At 37.9% G+C, this 9,183-nt stretch overlaps 2 protein-coding genes across 5 annotated transcripts in view; one reads left to right on the forward strand and one right to left on the reverse strand.

The window, feature by feature from the left end:
* The window catches only part of LOC108763567 (molybdenum cofactor synthesis protein cinnamon-like), a 36,819-nt gene that overhangs the window by 19,752 nt on the left and 7,884 nt on the right, over positions 1-9,183 (reverse strand). The window lies entirely within an intron of this gene.
* The window catches only part of Tpst (tyrosylprotein sulfotransferase), a 94,374-nt gene that overhangs the window by 14,830 nt on the left and 70,361 nt on the right, over positions 1-9,183 (forward strand). For 2 of the 4 annotated variants that reach the window (XM_018511396.1, XM_018511397.1), the window contains exon 2: positions 5,598-5,697. The exons of the other annotated variants lie outside the window; for them this stretch is intronic. The gene's annotated coding sequence lies outside the window, so the exon portion shown is untranslated. The remainder of the gene's footprint in view (positions 1-5,597; positions 5,698-9,183) is intronic. 4 annotated transcript variants of the gene reach the window in all.

Genomic DNA, 9,183 nt, shown 5'->3' on the forward strand with positions numbered 1-9,183 from the left:
TAAAAAATTTTTTACAAGTTAAATCTTTAAATACACATTATTGTAAAGTAAAAATATGTTACAAATAAATCAACTTCTTATTCGAAAAAAAAAAAAATACTATTTGTAAAAGTTAAATTAAAAATACGAGCGTATTAAAACCTGTATATTCACGTAAAACACCACTGACATTTTACTCGCCATTTAATTTAAAGCAAAGCTTTACTTAAGCGAGATATTAAAACTCAACGTTTCACCACGAAGGTATTTACTGTTAAGGATCATAGAGAGACAGGGGTAGGACGTCTTTCGACGAAACCTTTGCCAAGGACGGTAGATCTATCTGAGTTGTCTGTCGTTATCATTTAACAGCGGAACAACAGTCCTTACAAGTTAACAATCTACGAATGAATCACGACAGGCGGGATTCGGCAAGATCCTCTCTCCTACGGAGAGATTTTCCTAAATCTCCACATGTGTGTGCGTATGCCATGCATATACTCGTACCCTCTCCAACTCTCGCACATACTTCACGATCCCCTATGGCGCGACAGACGCGTATCCCGGCGAGATTACAGACACGCCCTGCGAGACGTTTGCGGGGTAATTTGCGGGGCAATGATTGCGAGAATCTCCGTGGCCGCAAACGAGACACGGCACTAACATCAACGCGTTGACGGGCGTACCCTATGTTCTGAAGAGGTACTTAGTCAAAGCAGTCGGTCTTCCAAAAGGGCGTCAACCCTCATTCTGTCCTCAAGTCGTAAACGCTAAAGTGTAGCGGCGCGCGCGAGCTTCCAGAAAGCTTAAGATAAAATGAGAAATAGGAAGAACTACGCGAAAAGAGGCAATTATCATAATTATTATTTTACAGAAAGTTGCGATTATATATATATAATTATTACAGTTGCGTTTCTCACAATTGTATAAGAAAACGTAACCGTTATAATAAATCTTCCTCTTTAGAATTCCTTTCGTCGTCGGCATGAGGAATCTTTTCTATCTGCGAAGGGAGTAAGTATAGCGAAGACGACACGAGTCGCTCGACATTCTCGAATACCTATATGCAAGCGTTAAGCGCAATTACCGTTACGAACGTTAGACGAAAGATCAAACTGCTGGTAAGTCTGCGGCTTTCCGTCCGGGACGGTTTAGTCGCGCGCGTTTCGCGGTTTTTGCGGCGAGCCGCGAGCCGCGAGCCGCGAGCCGCGAGCCGGGTTGGTCGACAAGGGAACCGACGCGGACGGGAGCGCTAACGATGGTTAACGAGCTCGAATGAAACGATGAACGGCGACGCGATATGCGCGCGACACAATGTGCCATGCGTGCGACACTCTTCTTCTCTCCTCTCCTCTCCTCTCCTCTCCTCTCGTCATCCTCTCGGACCACGCGCTAAATACATCCGTCAACAAACGCAGTTTACGTCCATATAGTATCGCACGCGCATACCGCAATTTCATCCAATACCGCGGGAATACTTTCAAAACTGCGGGACACTTTGTGAAATCCAATAACGTGTACGTACCATTTCACGTTAAAAGGAAAATTAGAGTTTGCCGATACACATGACGCATTCTAAATCACACTCTGTCAAATGGTTAGTACAATAAAAATATATGTTATGAAATTCTTTATTTGAGTTGTACGAGTTATACTAGTAGATGTTATTTATAAATGTTTTATAATTTATAGAGGCGAAAAAATACAGGTAAAAACATATTTTGGCGTGGCGGGTGCAAATGCACGGGATACTTCGAAACGCGTGGTTCGAATGCAAAATATATAAATTTCGAAATATTATGGAAAAGAATATGTTTGAAATATGGAAATATTCAATATTATCGCGCGACCCGCAATTTCACCCGTGTTATGTTCCCTTTCTCGTCGACATTTATGCTTTACGCTATACCTTACGGTATTTGCGGTGAAGAATTACTTTACGTCGCCAGTTTCTTTGGTGAAGATGGATTTTTTTCGCCGACGACGGCAAGCTTGCGTTTCGCAAAACGAAACGCAAGACGCGAGACAGCGGTGAGCGTTCTCCATAAGGCGAAGTTAAGGAAGTCGACGATGGACACGGAGAAGAAACATTGTCGGGAAAATAAAAAGCAGAGCGAGAAAGAGAGAGAGAGAGGGAGGGGGGGAGAGAGAGAAACGCAGCAATACTTTGTTATTATACGAGAACATAAAAGCGAAATACCATCGGAAAAAGGAGTCGTGGACGAAGAAAAGAAGAGAATGGCAGAAAAAAATTGCGAACAAGTGCAAAACAAAACTTGCATTATTTTCGTTATTATTTTACGTGAACGCGCGCGCGCGCGCATCTACGATTGCACGACTGTACGAGCGGAAATCGCGCCGTCGAGAAAATGCCATCCATCGGAATTCCATCCCAGCGGAACAAGTCGATACGATGAGTTTGGATGCGATGACAACACGATCTAGTCCACTTTTCTAACGCGAGGAGAGAACGAATTTGATAAAATTATCTAAATTGTTTCGCCGTTTCGATTTCGATTCGTCTTTCCAACAGCAATCGTCTTTCTGACGCTCAACTTAATTTATTTCAAAGAGAAGAAAGATCTGAGCAGAACTCGACGGCTCGCTTTCACGTTTATGGCCTTCTCACGTCTGCTAAATTATGTATAAGTCTGTTAACGCAGCTCCTACGTAAAGTTACGTTAATTTTATGCCATCTTTTACAGCCTTTTGTTTAACGTTCCAAAGTCAAGAAGCATCTTTCATATCTTTAGAAAGTAAGTAAGCGTGTAGTATTTCTCTGTGTGAGAAGTAAACGACGTTCTATACACATCGAATATTCTGTTCAAATGATAGAACATTCAGATAATGGAAATGATGAAGATTCTATTATAGTATATTATCGAAGATATCGAATTAGTAAGCGTTTAATACCCGTGATGCTCGACGTAATCGGGTATACTCGGAAGTAAAGTACTCCAACATCATCCCCAATGCTATTCCGAGATCGGCGCGAGGTCTCGCAAGATAAGGGTGCGAGGGGAAGAAAGAGGAGACGAGAACGAGATGAGAATCGGTAGGATTCGATCTCGCGAAATGGTTAAAGTGGCTAATTGGAATCCTGGTGTCGGGTGTGTTAGAGCTTCGCTCACAGTACTAACGCGATAAATTCCACCAGAGAGAGAGAGAGAGAGAGAGAGAGAGAGAGAAAGAGAGAGAGAGAGAGTGCGAGATTCGCTTCTCGATTCTCGGTTATTTCGATCAGTTATTTCGATCTCTCTTCTCACTGCACTTCCACCTTTTGCTCTTGGCACACGGAAACGGTTCGGAACACGTACCCTGCCTACCTCTTACTCGTTTCTCATTTTTTCTCCCCTGACACTCCATCGACCTCTTTTTTCCGTCGCTCTTTCCCGCTAAATTCAATTTCGCCAGTCGGATCGATAAGTAATGAACAGTATGACGAGGCACCTGATGGAGGTGGAATTACTTCCGGTTAATGTCTCCCGTTGGAGCAATGCACCCATAGGTCTTCGTTACTTTGAACCGCGTGGGCTTCCGTCTATCGATTGATACCGACTTTTTTTTCCTTGAAAATGAAACCTTATATAGGTACGTCAGAATTTTATTATGCATTTTTAAATATATAGAATCATCTTTTTGCGTTATATCGATATGTACGTTGATCATTTATCAGTACTCGTGATACATTTGGTACTTGATCATTTTGGTAAAAAAGGAATGATAGATCGGATAGTTTGAAATATGAATCTCGCTTGGCTGGACGGAAATAAAATTGTTGCTTTTCGCGGATTTTTCGAATGTCCACAACGTTACCTCGAATGCTAAATTCGATTTGTGACGGCGGATCGTTATGCTTGTCGCAAGCTGCGGCCTTTCGTATTTCGATCGGATCCATCGATCGTCAGCTGTGACATCCAATGATGGAACAGTAACAAATGCGCGACAGTTGCTAAAACTAAAGTTACCATCGATCTATGTAGCATCTGGTCACTCCAGACTGGACTTTTAGCGAAATCCAATTCGTATTCCGATGCCTCGATTTTATATCCATTTAGATAACTCAGCAAGAACCTTTCTACCAATGCAAACCCTTGTATGAAAATGTATATTTTCAAATTTGAGACTTAATGACATGAATATTTTGAATTGGATGACCCAGTTCTGCTTCATAATTTTTTATTTCTCGAGCTGGAAACGATTTCCCGTTCAACAAAAGTTCCAGGTGAGGACGTTGTTTATTATGGAAACTTTTTGTTCTTTTATGAGCAATAACGTTATTGCAACACTTGCGTTAATAAAAAAGAAACAGTCAACTTTAAACAAGCCAAAGACACACGATATGTCCTCGTATATCTACTTCACGTTGGGTTACATCGGTCACTCAAGGATGTTACGGAGACCGTCATTAGATTAATTAAACTCTCTCGACGGGAGATGTCTCGCGTCGGGTTGGTTCGTACAGAGGTACGACGATCGTTACATCGGGAACAGGAGTAGCGTCCTGTTGGTTGGACCGGCGATATAACGAGGTTAATTAGTCTGACGGACGGAGGGAGGAGGCTTGTCCCCAAAATCCTTCTATTAACGTCGTCAGCTGCGAACGCCATTACTGTCGTATGGCTGTTGCATAACCCGGAGCCCTATCTCGCGTCCTTTGCAATAACGGAAAGTCGTATTGCTAATTTGCCGATTAATTTACGTACTGTCGAAGAACTCAACTGATCCATGAAAATTTTCGATAATTAGGAAATCATTATCATTCGCCCGGCAAGATGTAGAGTGACTATTATCGAGAGGTTGTTGAAATTAAATAATTGTTATTTTCTAATGAGTAGCCAGAATAAAGTGAATTAAATATTATTTTACAGAAACACACATATTATTTTCGCATATAATATAAAAAAAGGATATATACATATATTTATGGATTTGCAATAATAAGTAGTTTTAAAAGAGTTTAGTTGCATGATTCTGGCCTATTTTCTTTTTTTAATATAATAAAGAATAAATTTATATCAATGGACAGATAAATATTAATACAAGTATGAAATCTATATTAAAATATGAAATAGAATGAAGTTAATAAATAAAACTTGTAATAGTATCCAACAAATGATGAAACGAAGTCAAATTAAGACGAGCAATATAAGATGTCAAATGTAATGTTTATTTCCAAGTAATTCAAATCAAATGTAATTTTTATTTCTAAAAAATTCATATTTAATGATTGAACATTGAATTCCCCCCAAACGTTTTGAACTACTATAAAGTCCTTCATCAGTGGAAAATCAAAAGAGTTACAAATTGAGATCTATAATATATAAATGCGCTACATTTATTCCTTTTTTTTTTTTAGTAGCGCATTTATATTATTATCGATTTAAATTTGTATAATTTTTCCGATATCTGTTGATGAAAAATTCTGTAATTTTTGTCCGGATTCAATCATTAAATATGAATTTTTAGACTTTCAAATAAATATTATAGTTAATGAAATAGAATATACGATAAAAATGTTCTTGTAATGCAAAATACTTTAGTATATATTATTGTATGATTAATATGAATGAGAGTCTCGGGAGTCGAAAATGAGAGTTGTATTTGTTGTGTCACAGGTGACTATTAAAGCGTCGTTGATCACCTGTGGTGAGGCATATCCTGTCCTAAGATTAAACGACCCTGTGGAAGCCGTGCATCCGACGGGAGAGCTCGAGGGTGAGTTTCACAATTGCGGTTATGGAATTTTGCGCTCTACATTCTCGCAACAACTCCGCGCGATAATTTCGCAATGTCGCACATTTGTAATACTATCAAATATCACTGGTGTGCGCGTCCTTTTTTTTAATTGTACTCTTTTCATTTGAAAATATTTCACATGAAACGCAGTCCGAAAACCGCTACCGGTTTGCCGAAAAAAATAACACCGCCAGAGCCGTTACCACGCCCTTTTCCGCTGCGACAAAAAATGGCGCAAAAAAAAGGACATTACATATACATTACATTACATTACATACACATGAATTCGTAAATGGTTTTCTTTCTTTCCCTTCTTTTTGCTGAACTACGCTTTTTTCCTTCATCTTTCCGTTAATGACGAGAAATTTCAAAACATTCCACTTAAGAGTGGAATCAGCCGGTTGGGTACAACGGGAAATTTCCTTTTCATCTTTCCTGTCTCTCGAACCTGCGGGAATTGTCCCGTATGGTGCACCACTGAACTGGGAATTAGAAATCGATTTTTTTTTGCTTGTAATTAAAACCCTGTGAAATTTTGTCCGTCGATAGTTCGCATTCCCCAAGGTGAGAACGTGTAAAAAAGAAAAACAGGACGAAGCAAACTATCTTAATTAACGATAACACGACGAAACAAGGAGTCGATCCGACAAATTCTGTAGTTAATACATCTCTGTACCCCGAGATACTTTGTATACGTAACAATAACTTAAATATTATCAAAGGTTTTTCTTGTATCTTCCTGCAATGTATTTCATTATGCATGTTTCTTATTTTATTTTATTAATTATTTATGGTGTGTAAAACATTTGAATATTAATCGTAAATTACCCGACATGTGTAACTAAACAGAGCTGCAAAATATTTTCATTAAACGAATTAATTTCCCACAAGAATAATTATCGGGATAGCGACGTCAAAAGATAGAATTTATTACATACATCGACGTGTAACTTGTTCGCCGCATGTGATATTTATTTAAACTTGAAGGAAATGATTGCGTTTCGTTCATCCGAGTAATATCTTTCCTTTTTGTGTAGTTCAGTGTAATTTTCATCGTGTCTGCAAAGTAAGTAAAGCTCCATTCCGTCCAGTTTAGCGCGCGGAATTAAATGCACCGTACAGTAAACCGTCAGCATGCCAACATTTCGACGTTGCTATCGTGTTAATTATCTTGCCCACGCGGATATAAATGTATACTCGAGATCATCTTATTAGTGTGCGTGTAATATCGTAAACGGAATTACTATATTATTAAACGTTTAAGGAATTATCCCATAACATTAGCGCGGAACAATTTCCACGTTTTGCAATATAACCTTTAGCTTGATTTATTTTTGCCAGCATTATGGTTGATAAATCTTTTTAGCGGTTTAACGCTATATTGAATTTTCGGAATTTTTTTACTAAAATTGTAATTTATATTTTTGCGAAATAAACAAAGTTTAGCATATTAAATTCTGCCAATAGGACAATAAGATAAGATTATCTTTTTCAATAAGTAAAAATGATGAAAAAGTTCAAGTTTTTAAACTCTAAAATTCTGAAAATAAGAATAATAAGTTCTTTAAAATATAATAACGATCCCCCCGCAATAATATTTCGTCTAAACTTTATCAATGTCAAATGCAGCTTGTAAAGTCATGTATAAATCATTTTGCCTTTATTAATTGTTGTTTATAAATGAATTTTATTTGATAAATGAGATTTTTGGATATCTTTGTAAGTAGATAAGTTTAACATGCGCGAACATATCACATTCTATCGAGACTTGATCTTATCGCAAGATCATTAAGAGTACATTGATGTTAAATTGCTCGTTATCGCGTAGTAAGTAGATAAGTAGATAAGTTTAACATGCGCGAACATATCACATTCTAACGAGACTTGATCTTATCGCAAGATCATTAAGAGTACATTGATGTTAAATTGCTCGTTATCGCGTAATCGCTTTTTAATCCCGTTCGATCTACGTTGATTATAAGAGCAAGAAGATTTCATGAAGGTATCTACACAGGAGAAAATTTGTCTTCGTTAAAAGGGAATTAAGGGATTACTAATTTGATTATTAGTACGCTGAACTTTGTTTTAACTCACGATGCTAAAAGTTATAAACGCTTATCTAACTTATAAAGCTTGTAATTGCACTTAATAGCAATTTATATAAAAACTTAAAAACGGTTGTGTGAATAACGTCATGCGAAAAAAGTTTCTAGTTTTCAGCCGTTTCAGACAATTTTAGTGTAACTCGGAAAATCGCAAATATTTTGCATGAGCGATAAAATGCAAAAGAAACGTATCGTTTTAATGTGATAACACTCGATTATCGGAAAACGTTGACTTTATCGGTATACTATACAAAACTGAAACTTTTGGTATGCAATATTTCACGTGGAACAACCCGCTAGAATTTTTTGGGAATTTTTTGACAAAAAAGAGGAAAGATCTCTTTTTGCAGGATTGGGTCCTTTTAACATTGTCGACGTGCGACATTGCAACGCAATTGAATTTTCTTATCACTCGCTGTCTGTGGTGCATTGGTCCTTAGCGAATAGCAAGCACTATTTCGGCACATAGGAACGATCTTTTGAAAGCGGGAGGTTTTCGAGCAGCGAAAAGGAGAAAGAACAGCGTCATGAACGAGACGCGCCGAGAGAGGTTTAAGCGAAATTGCTTTCGGCCGGGCGTCTTCGAATGTTGCCGAGGGGTAGACACGTCTTTAGCCGGGTAACGAGATTGCCACGACGTGTTCCGGACGTACACGATATGTACTGTTATGTCCCCTTTGAGTGGGACTTGTTGGACTTACGCTGGTTGCGTGGATACTGTACGCGATGAGAGGCAGACCGCCATGTAGGTATTTGCGTCCAATGACGCAAGCCAAACAAATAGATGTTCGACGAAAACTTGAACAAAACTATACGTTACTTTTAGTAATTTGGCTTGAGAAACGCGACGAGGCAAATACTGATCTAAAAAATTATAATTTATTATATCTTATTTATTATAACTTGTAATCTTATACCTACATTCTACTAAGAACGATCAGAAAATTATTTCTTTAAACAATTCGACACGGAAAGAACGTATTAATTTAATATATAGTATTATAATGTGACTAGTGTATAATTTCTTTCTTTATATTTTACTTTCTACTGAAATTAATTACGAAAAATAGATATTTTTGCGTCGTTATTAATAATAAAACTAAAGGCGTACTGTGTGCCTTAAATGTTCCGAAATTATTAATTGATTAAAACAACGGGGTTTTTTCGAAATCATATATACACTGTGTATTTTACGTTAATTTGAAATGCTGAGATATCTAAGGGTTAAATAACGGGATGTCCAGAGGGATTAACCAGCAACAAAGCTGAATCTAATTTGCACGGTGGCATCCTTTTTGGAGGCGCACATCCCAATTATAAGCCGGGTCGTGTCTGAATTGCAATCCGCGAAACACTTCTT

The sequence above is a fragment of the Trachymyrmex cornetzi genome, unplaced genomic scaffold, assembly GCF_001594075.2.
Source record: "Trachymyrmex cornetzi isolate Tcor2-1 unplaced genomic scaffold, Tcor1.1 scaffold37, whole genome shotgun sequence".
In the NCBI taxonomy this organism is placed as follows: Eukaryota; Metazoa; Arthropoda; class Insecta; order Hymenoptera; family Formicidae; genus Trachymyrmex; species Trachymyrmex cornetzi.